We start from the raw sequence: 16035 nt of genomic DNA on the forward strand, positions 1-16035 counted from the left end.
CATTTGGAAAAGAAATGGGATTATAAATATTGCAAGGGTTGCCCACAGAAATGCTAGAACTCTATGAGAGTTCTAGTTTTCTTTCCTTTCCTTTCATTGTGATAGATACAATTCATCTCCCTTTGAAACCAATGGCAAAATGTGTCTTGAATTAAATGGATGTCTATGAAGCATGGGGGGGCGGGGGTGAGGACTGAAAGGAAGGGACCATAAAATATTATAAAGGAGATAAATAGTTAATTTATCATGCATCATATTCTGCCAAAATAAAAATTAATCTTCTGGATTTAGTTGTCCTCCATGGCCAGAGAGTTCTTTGCATTGTTGAATATTCTACTACAGCTTCACATATAAATATACACACCTTTGCGAGTATCAACTGTACTTGGGATCCAAGTAATTTTCAGGAAATGCCCTGATTTTGCTCCTAACCTTCCTACCTACATACCTTATATAGGGATAAGGATGATGCAGCTAGTTTATTATGTCTTACGCTTAATGGTTTTATGGAACTGGGCTCATTTTGAACAGCAGCTGTTTATTGTGATTAAATATCATTTTGTTGCTGATTGGGATCCATGGATTTTTAAAGTCATATAATAAAACAAGCATACAGTAAATATTCAGCTGGTTATTCTCTGACAACAAATAAGAAATAAGTTATGCTTTTGGTTTTGGCCCAGAAACTGAGGTTTGGCATCTGGAGACCCTTCAAGATTCAAGGTCTGGACCTCAGCCCCCAATTCCAGCCTTAGTGGAACTACTGATCATTCTTTCTCTTATTCTCTCACTTAAAAAGACACACAGAGCATCAGTTACCATTAGGAGAAGAAGGGAATAAATAGACACTAAAAGCTTTTAAAAGGTGGGGGGGACTTAAACATTCCAGGGGGGGAAATTTAATCAAATAATTAAAAACTAAATGTTAACAAACAAGCATTTAATGTCTGAAACATCATTCAGGAAGGCGCAATATAAGCCTCGTGCAATTCACTCCAAAGCTTTGGGTGTGATCCCAGATCTTCTCTAAAAATTATTGAATAAATGAGGTTAATATTAATAGCCTTGGACTTACTCACATTTCAGAGAGTGGTCCGTGAAGTGTCACTGAAAAACCAGAGGGGGCCTTGTTCAGCTTTAATACGTTATATCATTGTTCTGTAAGATAGCTAGCGGGGAGGGGAAACAACCCTGAGAGATTCAAAGTAATAAGGAAGAATAAATTCCAACTTCTTTTTATATTCTAAATATCCTATTCCTGTTATAAGATAAAGTGATTTTTTTCCCCACCAGAACCATGGAAATCAAAAAAATGGTTTCTAAGACCACAAAATTGTCTTCCCTGAAGAAGAGTAAAAGAAGATACAGGGCTGTCAAGCCAGTCACCTCCAACTAGCAGGGCTAATGCTTGAAACATCTAGATCACAACATCTCAAGGGCAGCAGATTGGAAAAGGCATGCTCGGGATATAGATTGAATATATGGGCTTCGAATCTGTTGTTGTTGTTAGTTTCTCAAATAGAAATGCGCTCTGAAGCAATTTCATATGTGTCTTGAATATAGCAGAGTCCTGCCAGTTTTTCAATAGAGAAAATGACTTGAATCTGAAAACCATCCTGGCTTCTAATCTTCATCAGTGGAGGTTGTTGTTTTTTTTTACCTCAGCTTTAGAAACAACCACTTCTATTCACTTTCTGTACAAAACAAGCAAAATGTATCCAGTCTCTAAGTCTCTCCTGGATAGATAAAATAAATAAATAAATCCAAGTAATTTTGTGAATCAAACCATACAGAAGGTATGAAAGCAGTTAGCTCTCTAATAAATCTATTTCCATTTATACTGATGAAGAGACTGGTTTTAGTGATTTCTGCCACACCCAGCAGGCTGTTTCTAAATGCCCTGGCCCAACTGAAATGGTGCTCTGTGGGCAGCAGGGAAGGAAGCCAATCCAAATTGCTCAGGAAAGATGGGGAGGGTTGAATCGCATCCAAATCAAACAGGGTGGTGAATTGAATGAGTGTCTGGACATTAGCCAGAAAGCCATTTCCTAGACATTAGTGGTATTTAGCTGCAAGTTTAACTGATGGCACAACAGTAAGCCACAAAATGTGGAACTCATCAGGGTCACTCTCTGATAAAAATGTCACTCTTGGGTCCTAAGACAAAGATAGGAAAACTGTGCCATACACCGTCCCAGGGCCACGTACAATCCTGAAGTCACATTTTTTGTGGTCCTCAAAGCATCCTCTCACATGAAAGCTGAAGTAGTCACTGAAGTGGGGAAACTGTTCGAAACTGTGGTGCAAGCCCTGAAAAATAGACATTTTATAGTTCAAAGGCCTATTTTCAAAACCGTAACTATGTGGTTCCACCTTAGCAACAAACTAGCGTACAAAGCCCTTAAGGTCTACTTAAACAACAACTTACTCCCCTATGATCCCCACCCCAAAGTACCTTGGAGTAACATTGGACCAGACTCTCTCTTACAATATACACATAGAAAATACAGCAACAAAAATCAATACGAGGAGCAACATACTCCAGAAATTATATGGAACTAAATGGGGGCTTCAGCTGCCACCCTGAAGCATTAGGGTTGGTCTACTGCCCCTCTATAACTTAACAGCTGCCATGCTAGTAAGTTAGATGCCAGATTCAATGCCACCATGAGGATTATAAGTGGCTGCACTAAAACCACTACAACTTGCTGGCTTCCTGTTCTGAACCATATTGCATCTCCAGCTTTACGAAGGCAAGATGCACTAGTGAGAGTATACAGGAAAAATTATGAGCAACTCTTACCGATACATGCCAATCTTCCTCATTTATCAGCCAAAAGACTCAAACCCCCAGCCAAAAGACTCAAACCCACCACCCCCGGCACTTGCACAATAACTTTAATATCAATTTCCAGTGGAAAGCCAAATGGGTTGGTGAACACAAAGACATAGGAAGACACCCACAAAAATGCCAGGCTTTGAATTACCATGGCAACAATGAACAATCCTGAATAGCATTTGCACCTCACACCACATCTGCTGGGACTCTGTATAAATGGGACATAATATCCTCCCCTCAGTGGGACTACATGATCCAGCATCAAACTATAGATGACATCATGACTGGCTGCAGGCTAAGGGCATATGCCAGTCCAGCCTCTGATTATTTTTTAATACAAATGATGCTGCACTTCAACGGTTAGATGGACTAGACATTGGTATTTGAACATAGATCTTTTTAACATTTATATTTTATTATGTTTTACTAATTATTGATTGATTGATTAGTCCTTGGACCATATCAAAATACAGAGTTCCAGAAACAAATTATTACTCAAATTTGATAAAAGCAATTTAAAATGGAATTGGATAAAATATGATTTAAAATGAAATTGGAATAAAATACAATAATTTACAATATAGACAAAATATGGTAAAATAATATTTTAGTATCACCCCTAAAATCTACCCCAATCAATCCCAACCAATGTTTACTTATTGAAATATTAATATATATTGTTAGTCCATGTATGACATGCCATATGCTAAATAACATAATTCAAAGGAATCCTCCAAATGTATTACCCAAACCATACCCCTGATGTTGTCCTAGCTACTTTACAGTACTTATTATTTTCTTGTTATTTTTTTGTATTTGTATCCCATCTTTATTATTGTTTACAAACAACTGGAGACAGCAAACATTTCCAACATACCTTCCCTCACCAGTTTTCTCCACAATAACAACCGTGTGAGCTGGGCTACACTGAGAGAGAATGACTGACCCAAAATCACCCGGCTGGCTTTCATGGCTAAGGTGGGACTTGAACTTTCTGTCTCTTACTTTCCAGCTTGGTGCCTTAACCACTAGACCAAACTGGCTCTCTAGCTCCCCAGAAATGGTTTTCCACCGATGGTAGCCAAAAAGTTACTTGCTCTTGATCTAAAGTAAGTCCCAAAACTGCCAAGAGCAGCACTGACAATATTGAGACTTGAACACATTATCAACTCATGTACAGTATGTGTCAAAGGATATCTCCATTTTAAGGACAGATTATGGGAATCCAAGTGGTAAGTCTTCACATTCTCCTCCATTACGCTCTCACACCGAATACATATGTCCCAAAGTGTAAGTGAAGTGAAAATTGGACAGATTGATTAGGATGAGGAATCGCATAAAGATTATATTCCCTGCAATAATAATATGCCCATAAATGGACAGTGAGGAAAAGGAAACCAAAATTGGAAAATGTTAAACAATTATATTTCCCTTTGAAAAGAAGAGAAAAAGGCAGAGCCAACCAATTAGACTGCAAATGAATGCTCGCATTAGTAATATTTCATTAATAATACACATAAAATAAGAAAATTAAAGAAAAATAACATAGAGACCAAAAAAGTATAAACCTAATTATTGCAAGCTGACTTTTTTAAAAACCCTGATTTTTTCATTATTCTCATCTCCCTTTTTCCTTTCTGAGTTTAAAGCATTAAAAAGAATTAGAGGTGCCAATGTGCCATGTCACAGCATAGCCATAGTTCATGCAGAGGGAAAGAAAGGGCCTTGGAACTCTTCATCTGAGATCTAGAGATGTTCATCATTTCATTATAGTCTTTGGCCTCTTTGACTGACGTCAGATAACCTGGGTGCCACTTTGTGCTGCCATGTGGTGCTAATGGCTTTGCTGAGATGGAAGCCTCCCCACTGGAGGTAAGACCATGAAACTAATTTTAGGCAGCCCACAGAACTCCTGCAGACCAGAAGCTTTCAGTCATTCCAGCTGGAGCTCACATTTGATCCATACAAAAGACAATGAATCTCATCACTAATCCAAGGAGCCATGCTGAGTTCTTTGGAGGCCTCTGCTGAGCAGTTATAGTAATGCTCCATCTAAGTGGACAGAGGCAGACTTTGGAAAACATTTTAATTTCCATCCATGGGAAAGGAGGGAGAGACTGGCTGAACATTAATGTACAATTCATAAATCATATGTGCTCATGCGCTCGCTACAAAATATCACAGTGCCTAATAACATAGAAGTCTGAGCCAAACACAGATAGAAATGGAATTTAGAAACCATGTTCTTATCATAAGTAATAAAGCTCATAAACATATGTACAGTTATAATTATTATAAGATATTCAGAACTCAATAGAGCTTACTTCTAAATCAGAGAAACACAGGAAGCCGTTTTCTATTGATTCAGGTCCTTGGTCTAACTCTGGTTGACACTGATAGGTGTCCTCCAACAGGAGTCTTTCATACCCTAGTGTAGTGGTATGTGTGAATGACCTTGAGGGAAGAGAGGAAGAGGTCCTACCTATGGAATGATCAGACAAGAGGGGAAGGAACCCATAGTTGCTTAATAGTCAGATCAAATATCTTTATTATGCTATTTTACCAGCTTTTACATTTTAAAAAATATCATTATTTGTAGAGGTAAAACAAATAAGACAATAAAGTGACATGTCTAATTAAAGTGTCATACAGCTGTATAACTTGGTGAAGAACTTTGGCTACCTGATACATGAATGGAGGTTAGGCTCCTTTAAAAATGATAGACATAAAATGTATCAATGTGGCCATCATATTTGGAAATAATTTGAGTGATCAGAGTACATCTTGGGGCATCCGAAAAAAAGGACACTGTATGAGAATATGAGCGAGAGTTTCTACCTCCCTGGTTCCACAAGAGCAAAGTTACTGCAAATAAGGAGTTCCATGAAACCTTCCCACCAGTAGAGAGCATCAAAATAAAAAGGCCCATATATTAGGAATAGATTACTTGGTGATCTACTTGGTACTCTACTTAGTCAGACTGTAAAAAGAGATGGTGGGAGATTTTTACTTTCAGACTTGCAAGGTTCTGTTCATGTAGCCTTACAATAAAGTAGCATTAGGTCATCTGATTATGGTTCCTATCTGGTTTACTTGAGAGGGATGATGTCTATTGAACCTGTCAATAAGAAATACTAAGACCTTTGGCTAACCAAGAAATCATTCTACTTGGGCCTGTGGATAAATGTTGCTTTTTGTTTAGTTCGCAATTTGATGAACAAAGTCATCTGTTTTAAAGGAAACAAGAATGTTGGGAATATTCTCACCTATGAAATGTGGTGTTCTCATTCTTACTGTATTTTGTTATATGCTGATCAGGAGTGCGGGAAGCCTGTGAACTGCAGATAACTAGGGCAATGCTTTAACTAAATCCTGAGGGGAGACATTTGGGAGGAAAACACCTCCCATGGGACAGCCAAGGAATCTTTAGACCTATGGAGAGATATGGGAAAGGATATAATAGTAGCACCATCCTTCACTTCTGACAATAAAATAAGTTCCAAAAGCCCACCAAAAGAAATTAAAAAGAAATTCTCATGCACACTCAGAATAAAGTTGTAAAGCCAAAATTAAAGAAATTAATATCTGAGAAATTTCCAAACCAGGACAACATTATTTCTGCACTAAGCCATATGTAACTCTGTTAATAAAGACTATATCTAGCAAACCTGTGGAATAACTAAAACACAAGCAGTCACTTTAGAGACTGTCTGGAAGTTAGCTGGACTCCTGCAAATTTCACTGTGTTCCCATCCATCCCAAACTGACTGTCTAGTCCAGTATTGTGTGTGAATCTCAAAAGCTGCTATGATTTGCTCATAATTACATATAACATTCTAATTAGTGGCTTTGTGAATAAAGGGAAACAAACAATGAAGTTCTGCAACCAACTCATAAAACAAAGAAACTTGCACAGTGTATACATTAACGGGAGGATTTGCATCTTTCACTCAACGATAGAGGATCCCTTTATTCATGGGACTATTCCGCATGACTTAGATGTGCAAGAGTGCTTCCCATCCACACAGTTCCTTCACTGCATAACTGAATATCAAATATCGACATTCACGTGGTGCCATTATTCTCGTACCAAATGCATCTACCTAGGCCCCTGTATGGGAAACACATGAGGATGTAACTTTGTAAGAGGAAGGCAATTATGACATGACACAATAAACAGGAGTCCCCTAGGAATGCGCACAGCTTTGAGGGGTACACATTTCAATGAAAGTTGACATAAAGTACCCCTTTAAAACTGCTTTCTGGTCCCCTCACTTTGTTCTGATCCTGTCTCTTCTGCAATTTTCTCTGGCACTTTGCAAGATTGGAAGCATCATGAAAGACTTCTATGATCACAGGGCATTTGCAGGAACTTCTTGGGGGTGGGGGGTGGGGTTAAAGGAGCCAGAGGAGATTAAGGAAAGACTCAAAGGCATCTTAAAGTAACTTGTAAAAGCCAAGGTACTTCAGCACTCAACTTGGGGTCGTGGCACAAAGAGCCTCATTAAAGGTGGAATCAAAGCTGCCTCACACAGGCCCAACATTCGAACTGAACAGCAGCCCAATTTAAATGTAAGGAAGTCATAGGATGGTTTGAAAAGTGTACATTTATCTTCTGAGATAGAAGGGGGGCAAGTAAAGAATTGGGAGTCATGAAATAAGTCTAATGGGGATTATTCCAACACTGCCACACACAAAGTGGAAGCTCAATGCATGTGTGAAGATAATCCACTTTGTGTTATGAGGATGAGTAAGTGCAGGCTTGTGTAGGTATTTTTATTTCTCTGTATCTATACCAGAGGTGGTATTCAGCAGGTTCTGACCAGTTCTGGAGAACCGGTAGCGGAAATTTTGAGTCGTTCGGAGAACTGGCAAACACCACCTCTGACTGGAGATTTTGCAGTATCCTTCCCTTGCCACACCCACCAAGCCACGCCCACAGAACCGGTAGTAAAAAAATGTGAATCCCACCACTGATCTATACATTTCTAAATCTAGTTAACAGCCTAGTTTTGCTGTGGCATCTTAAGCAGCAAACTATGGATTGTGCCATCACAACTCTTACTTCAACTCATTTGATCATTAATTCCAGTAAGATCATAAACCAAAGTAAAAAAGTACAATTTGGGGCACTAAATTGTGGACAAAATTATGATACTCTTCTAGCAACAGCATCTGGATTATTATTATTTTTGTTCACGTATAGTGGAAGAAAAATACAGATATGTGCCAAAATTGCTGTCTTAGTAATAATCCATGGTTTGCTGTTATACCTAACTGAGAACCAGAATTATTATGTAAATGTATCTTAGCTCATTGTGTGGGGAAGAAAAATATATTTGTGGTGAACAAGTTGTAGCACATAAAACATTTAACATTTACATTTCCAGGTTTCACCTTTTCCCTCTAGGTAAACAGCTACAGATGAAGAAGCTGCCTATTCATTACTGGACATCCTGTCTGGATATTGCTCATAGCTGAAGCATAAAAAAATGCTTTTCCCTCCAATAAGGAAAGCATTCCAAGATTTTGGAAAATGTGATTGGTTTTTGAAGTGAACATGAAATTTCTTTTTTGGTATGCAAAACTCAAGTACCATTTTTCCAATATCACAGCCAATGGCCGGGCATTGGCTTGTTCCTATTGTGTATGCCGAGAGAAGCAACAGATAACGGAGTCCAGGTATCTGCAACATTAGGGCCCTATTTTAATAGACATCCTAACCTGTCAGAAGCCCTGAGTCAAGAAGACAAATGCTGTTGACAAACACTGAAAGGCCAAATACTCAAAGCATCTCTTGTGATCTAAGAACAACCTGAATAACACAGGTTCCCTGTACTTGAGAGGTGCATCAGAGGTGGTACATTGCATCAGAGGTGGTACATTGCATCAGAGGTGGTATTCAGCAGGCTCTGACCAGTTCTGGAGAACCAGTAGCGGAAATTTTGAGTAGTTCGGAGAACTGGCAAATACCATCTCTGACTGACCTTGCCCCCATCTCTTCTCTGCCTCCTGAGTCCCAGTTGATCGGCTGGGTCTTCTTTGGTTGCCCTGCACAGGAGAACGGAGCTGGACAGCAGGTTAGTGGGGTGGGGAAAGAATGGAATTTTGCAGTATCCTTCCACTGCCATGTCCACCAAGTCACGCCCACCAAGCCATGCCACGTCCACCAAACCATGCCACACCCACCAAGCCATGCCCACAGAACCAGTAGTAAAAAAAATTGAATCCCACAACTGCATTGCATGTATCTTCTTATTTTTTTTCAACAAGAACTATGTTCATTTACAGCTTTCTGGTCTTCTTGGCCTCTCCATCCAACCACTCTTCAATATATTTGTTTTCCAATCTGAACCTTATATGTTATCTTTATATTATCAAGCCACCACTTTGTACTGTCCTAATTTTTGAATTCAGTTCACAATCATTGACCGTTACACTCGTGTTCAACCCAATCTCAGCCTTCCACCCATCCAAGGCTGGTAAAATGAGGACCCAGATTGTCGGGGGAAATATGCTGATTCTGTAAACCACTTAGAGAGGGCACTGTGAAGCAGTATATACTAGTAAGTCTAAGTGCTATTGCTATCAATACAGAATGCAAGCTGTTCCAGATAAAGCTAATTTTTGCAATTGACTGATAGTGATTTTGTCAATGTTATGAGTGTTCAAGTGGTGCTCCAGATGTTTTGGGATTGCTCCCAAGGCCCTTATTACTATTGGTACTATTTTTTACTTTCTTTTGGTACAATCGTTCTACTTCTATTTGCAGATTTACGTTTCTGTGCCACTGGACTCACAGCAGCTCCCAAGGCAATTAAAGAAACTCTCACAGTACAAGAAAACTATAAATAGATCAGTAGATCAACATAATCAAAATATAATTTACGATATCATTTATTTATTATGGTATTTATATATATATATATCTCACTACAATCCAGAATGATTCTTAGTGGTTCACAGGAAATGTAGAATAATTACAACAACTGTGGCTAGTTTCAAATTAGAGATTATTAAAACATCATAAAAATGCAAACATGGTGTGATAAGACAGCAGCCATCAATTTATAATCCTGTCCCCAAACGTTGGAAAATCTTTATTTTCAGCTGCTCCTAAGCAAGTAATAAGGGAACAAACCTAATCTCCAGTGGGAGGCCATTCCAACGGGCTGGGACTGCTAATGACAATAGACCTCTTATCCCCAGACAATGAGCCATCAGGAGCTTAACCCAGCAAGAGTGAATATAGAAGAGTAGAGTTAGCAAACAGGAAGCTTCTGTTTCATCTACTATTGAAATTTGGCTTTAGTGGGAAATGGTCCATTTGCTGTAACTCTTGTAATCCTTTCACTTCAATGTGTTTTGTTAAATATACTCCATCCAGATTAGTGTCTGGTGAAAAAAACAACACATTCATTTCTTTGAGTCATCAGTTCACAATTCTAACACATCTCCACTCCCAGATTCTGGCTTTGCCTCATTTTTGTGCATCAACAACCCATTTCTACAGTAACCTCAGCCACCACAAAGAAAGCAGGGGGCTGCTAAAATATCTATATTCTTCCCTCCCCCATATTCTGGGGATTTTGTTTATCCATTATTACCCATTTTCTTTCATGCTCCCCATGAAGGAAGACAATATAGATAATGTTCCTAGAGAGAGCTAAGTTCTTTAGAGCTTTCCAGGATATCATCTCAAAAGAGATAAGAGCTAGTTAAGCCAGTCAAACAACAAGTCACACGTCATCATTGACCAAGGTGATTTACTTTAGCCCCAAATAAAACTGAATCTCTTCAGAACTAAAATAGGCTTTGGTGAAGTTAACTGACTGGGTCAATTTCCTGTCTGTACAATGTTCAGTCTTTGATGACATAAAAAAAAAGTTGTACAAACAAGGGCTAAGAAAGGAAATTGGATTGTTTTTTTAAAAGAAAAATGGTTGCTAAGCGAAGTTTCCTGAGGCAAAATCTGGCAAAGTTTCATCTGGAGCTCCTAGTTAGAAATACAAGAGCATTCAGTCAAGCCAGCTGGGTTATCATAAAGAGCCACACAAGGCATTGTTGTGTTTGTATTCAGAATGTGTGATATTTTTGCTCACATAGGTTGCCCTACTTGGAATACTAAAGACCATAACTTTTGTGGAAGAGCATTGCTGTTCTTCTTCATACAACAAAAGATCTTAAACCTACCATTTTCTGAAGCTGTTGCATCTGGAAAATTCTTATCCTGACACAACTTTTTAATACCGTATATGATCTTTTACATTATTTTACCTTCTCCATTTTTGATGCCTGAAACAGACAAATATTATATTGATATTGTGAGTCTTAGGTGGTTTTTATCCTAGAAGTCAGGACATATTTTTTTAGAAATAAATAGACTGTAGTAAAACAAAAAAAAGGAAGTTTGCCCAGTTTATGAGTGACAAAAGTTATGATGAATTTACAGTCTCAAATGTCATGATCAATGGGTATTTGCAACAGATGACTAATCCATCTAAATGGAGCATCATTACTAGACGGTTAGGTATATATTTTTTTATTTTAATGAATTAATTATTTTTTGTTTCATTGTTTTTAATGCCAAGGGCTTTCAGTGGAGATTTCATTTCCAAGATTGATTCTTGGGTGTGTGTTTATTTAGGTACATTAGTACTTCCCCATGACTTTCATGTCTATGAAAAAAAATGTTTTCTATGAAAAATTGACAATAAGATCTGTTATATTAGTTCATTTATAAAATCTAATCATATTAAGAAATAATTCTAGAAAGCTAACAAAAATATAGATAAAACCACAATATAAAAATTATGAAATACTTTAAGTTGCTGCATTCTGGACCTATTTACAGTTTCCAATACTTTTTAAAGGCAACCTCTTATACAGCACACTTGCACTACTCCAACTAGAAAGTGACTAAGGCAGGGGTGTCAAACTCACGGCCCTCAAGCTGGATATGTCTTGTGCTGGCCCTAGCCCCACCCAATTTAGCAAAGGGGGGAAAAGTCCTGATATGTCATGTGATGATGCCATGATGATGCAAGTTTGACATCCCTGGACTAAGGCATGAGCAGCTGTGAGCAGCATTTCCCAAGTCACAAATAGAACCACAAATTGAATAACAGAGTTGGAAGGGACTTTTGAGGTCTTCAAGTTCAACCCCCTGCTTAGGCAGAAACCATATACCACTTCCAATGTTGGAGCGTTTACAACTTCTGGAGGCAGGTCGTTCCACTGATTAATTGTTCTCACACCATTGCCTCTTGTCCTGACCTTAAGGTGCTTTGGAGAATAGATTGACCCAGGGGTGGGATTCTCCAGTTCGCACCTATTCACTAGAACCAGTTGTTAACATTCTAAGCAGTTCAGAGAAGCGGTTGTTAGAAGAAATTACTGGCCTAATCCTGTAAGGAAGGCAGGAAGGAAACATTCTGGTGTTGCTTACAGAAACTGCCTCTCCATTAACCCTTATTACATTCTTGGCAGGACTAGACTTCCTGTCTCAGGAACGTCTCTGGAGTTTTTTTTCCCCTCCTTTACTGGTACTTTGCTTGTGTGGAGTGACTATTCAAAGTTACAATGGCACTGAAAAAAATGACTGATGACCATTTTTCACACTTAATGTCTGTTGCAGCATCCCCACAGTCATGAAAGGCCAGGCAAGGAGATGCGTGCCTTGATGTGAGTGATATTGAGTTGGCCACACCCAGCCAATAACATGACCACCGAGCCATGTCGACCCAGTCACATGACCACCAAGCCACACCCACTACCTAAGCCACACTCACAGAACTGGTTGTCAAAAATTTGAATCCCACCCTGGATTGACCAAAGCACCTGAGGGAAGGACAAGAAATAATGGATGGAAACTAATCAAGGAGAGATGCAACCTAGAACTAATTTAGGAAAGAACATTATTGGTGAACAAGGTCATGGCTTCCATGTGTTCCTCAAGCAGGAGTCATAGGTCTAAAAGTGTACCAACTTGAGAAGAATCCCATATAAAGTTAGTGATAGAAATTTTCTAGATCTAGAGAGCCGTAAACCCATAGCTACTCAGTCTTACTAGGATTCTATCCAAAATGTCATAGCTTCCAGGCACTGGAAACTGACAATTGAGTATCAATAGCATAATGATGATACTTAACCCTGTACCAACCAAAGTCCTTGCTATATTCAGTAGTTTCATTCAGGAGCTTAACTAAGAGTTGGGGAGAGATTTGAGCTATAGGACACCTTATAAAACCAAAGGCCTGAGGCCATATTTCTCCCCAATCTAACAACAACTGGAACCAGACTTGGTGAAAGTAGCAGCACCAGTGTAAAACTGTATTCCCTGCTCTCAACCTGCTAATCGGGTCCAGAAAGATACCTCAATCAATAGTACTGAGAGAATCTGAAAAATCTAGGAGGGTCAGGGCAAATATAGCCCTCTTACCCCAAGTCTTCTAGAGCAGGAGTCACCAACCTTTTGGACCTCAGGGAGCACCAAACTCATAATTTTAAATCCCAGGGACCATTAACCGGTTCTGTGGGCACAGCCTAATTTCTGGGTGTGGCTTGGTGGTTATGTGACTGGCTGGGCATGGCTTGTATATAAATATTATAAATATTTATATAAATATTGATTTTTTATTAAAAAAAAGAGCAACTTTTACCCAAAATCAGGCAAAGCAGGCAGGCAGATTGTGTTGCTCACAGAATCACAGATTCATTCGGAGATCTATCTATCTGCCATCGGCTAGCTCAGTCTGTCACATAAAATTTGCTAGCAAGCAAGCTCACAAAATTAACTCACAACACACCATGTATGTAAATATTGAATTTTTTATTTTAAAAAAGAGAAACTTTTACCCAAAATCAGGCAAAGCAGGCAGGCAGATTGAGTTGCTCACAGAATCATTCAGTGATTTATTTATCTGCCATCTGTTTCCTAAGTCTGTCACATAAAATTTGCTTGCTGTGAGTCTGCACTGAATAATAGAATCTTCAGTCCTAAGGAAGGTTTGACTGTGCTTAAAAGCAGAGCTGAAGATCTAAAGACTAGCTAAAAAGCAGGAAATGCAACAATTTCCTGCTTCCTAGCTAATCTAAATCTCCTGGCACAGCAGAACATTTGATGGTCAGAAAAAGAAAAAATAGCAATTTAGCAGACAAGTTTGCTGGGTAAGGGGTGAGTGGGTGGGGAGGGTTCCCGCGGGCCATGTGGGCAGCGCAGCCTGGATTAATTGCTTTGGGGGGTGCTCTGGGGGTGAGATTTCTCTGCGGCCCACCACAATTTTCTCGTGGCCCACCGGTTGGCAACTGTTGTTCTAGAGGTCATATACAAACACAAGAAATGCTATCTCAGCTTGAAACCCAAGGGAAAAGGATCTAGAAAAGCACTTTCCTCCAGGACCATGTGGAGCTGTAAAGCCATCTTCTCAGTAATCTTCTCAACATTGCAATGTTTCCTAAAAATGAAAAGCTGGACGCGGAATGAAAATGTCCATGAGGCTGGAACCAACAAAAGTTTTTTATGGAGAGGATGAACTACCACTTCCTTTCAAAACAGGTAGAATCTTCCACTAATACTTCATTTAGATGCATCAACAGGAGGCTTTGGCCAGCCCAGTTGAACATGGCTTTAAAACCAGGTCGTAGAATTCAAAATCCTAATAAAAGCCTGCACCACAATTGGCATCAACAGAAGGGTCAGAATCTGCTGAGCCCCACCCACTTTGCACAGATTGATGACATCATTGCACGTACCAAAGAACAGAACTTCAATCATACACTGTTCTCACCATCTTGTAGATTTTAACTCCCTCCTTGTGCTCTCTGGTATGCACAGCCCCAAGATTACAGGGGAAGATATAAGGATCATGCCTCATGAGTACTGTACTGATATTGAAATATACTGTAGCAAATGAAAATACTTCTAAACCAGTTTTTCATTTCATTCCAAACTTCATTATTGGAGTTTACATTAAAATACACTCTCCAACGTGGCAAATCAAAAGTTTAGACTGGAGAATATGTATGATTCTAATTTAAATAGGAATGAAAACTCAGCCCTGTTTTAACTATAGCAACAATAATATTCCCAGCCAATTTCCTCATTCATTTCATAGATTTATATGGCAAGCTCAAATCTGAAAAAAAAATCTACTTGCCATCTCAAAAGGAAAAATAATCACTAATTATTACAGCATTCATAGGAATTATTTATAGTTCAGACTTAGAATATCTAAGTCTGAATTACTTCAGAGTTAGAATATCACAAAGTTTATGCTTTAGAAGAATCCCTATTTATAGGATACCTAGTTTACAAGCATGAAATATTTTTCTCATAATGTAGCTGTGGTTTGTTTATATTCCTTGACTATTATAACTTGAAGATTATTTTATAACATATTGGTCTTGAATTAGTGAAACCAGCACATAAATAACATAGAAGATAATCAGATTGTGGCTTTATGAAAACTTCCATTAGCAATAAAAGTGAATTAAAAAGAAATATAATAATTGCATAATGAACAGGTAGAATCTTCTTTTCACATTAATGTATTTGGGTCTGAAATCTCAACAGAAGAATTGTATTACTCCTTAATTGGGAAAACCTGTGTAATTTAATCAGTAGCCATGATTTCCAGCAGCATCATGGACAACATATCTAAAAGATTCATATGTCAGCACTCAGTGTCTTTTACAAATGGTGAAACTGTTTGCTTGCCTCCAAAGAATAATCAACACTGTGTAAATAATCTGAAACCTGGGAGCACTTTTTCAATAAATAGGAAAAAAAATACACATTATAAAATCAATAAGGCTGGTTGACAAATGAACCCAAGTGTGCATTTTTGATACAGAGGTACAAAAAAAGTCTACATTTTATTTCACAAAGCAAATCAAGTCTTATGTTTTATGGAGGTGGAATAAATAGATCGTAAGACTTCATAGATCATACTAAAGAATTTCTAGTCCTCATGGTGAAAAGCCTTTTTTTGTTGTTGTTGTATATGGTAAGCAAATATTGAAGATCTTCCACTGATTGCCTAAAGCATCCAGTATTCAGTGTCAGGGACCTTCCAAACAATGCAGTTTTAAAGATAATAATAATAATAAAAAATTAGCACACTTATATGCCTAACAACATCTAAAATAAATAGTACGAGAGAGAGAATGAGAGAGAGAGAAAAACTGAAACTATG

Source organism: Pseudonaja textilis, chromosome 1, assembly GCF_049901715.1.
Source record: "Pseudonaja textilis isolate UNSWEBS1 chromosome 1, rPseTex1.2, whole genome shotgun sequence".
NCBI lineage: Eukaryota > Metazoa > Chordata > Lepidosauria > Squamata > Elapidae > Pseudonaja > Pseudonaja textilis.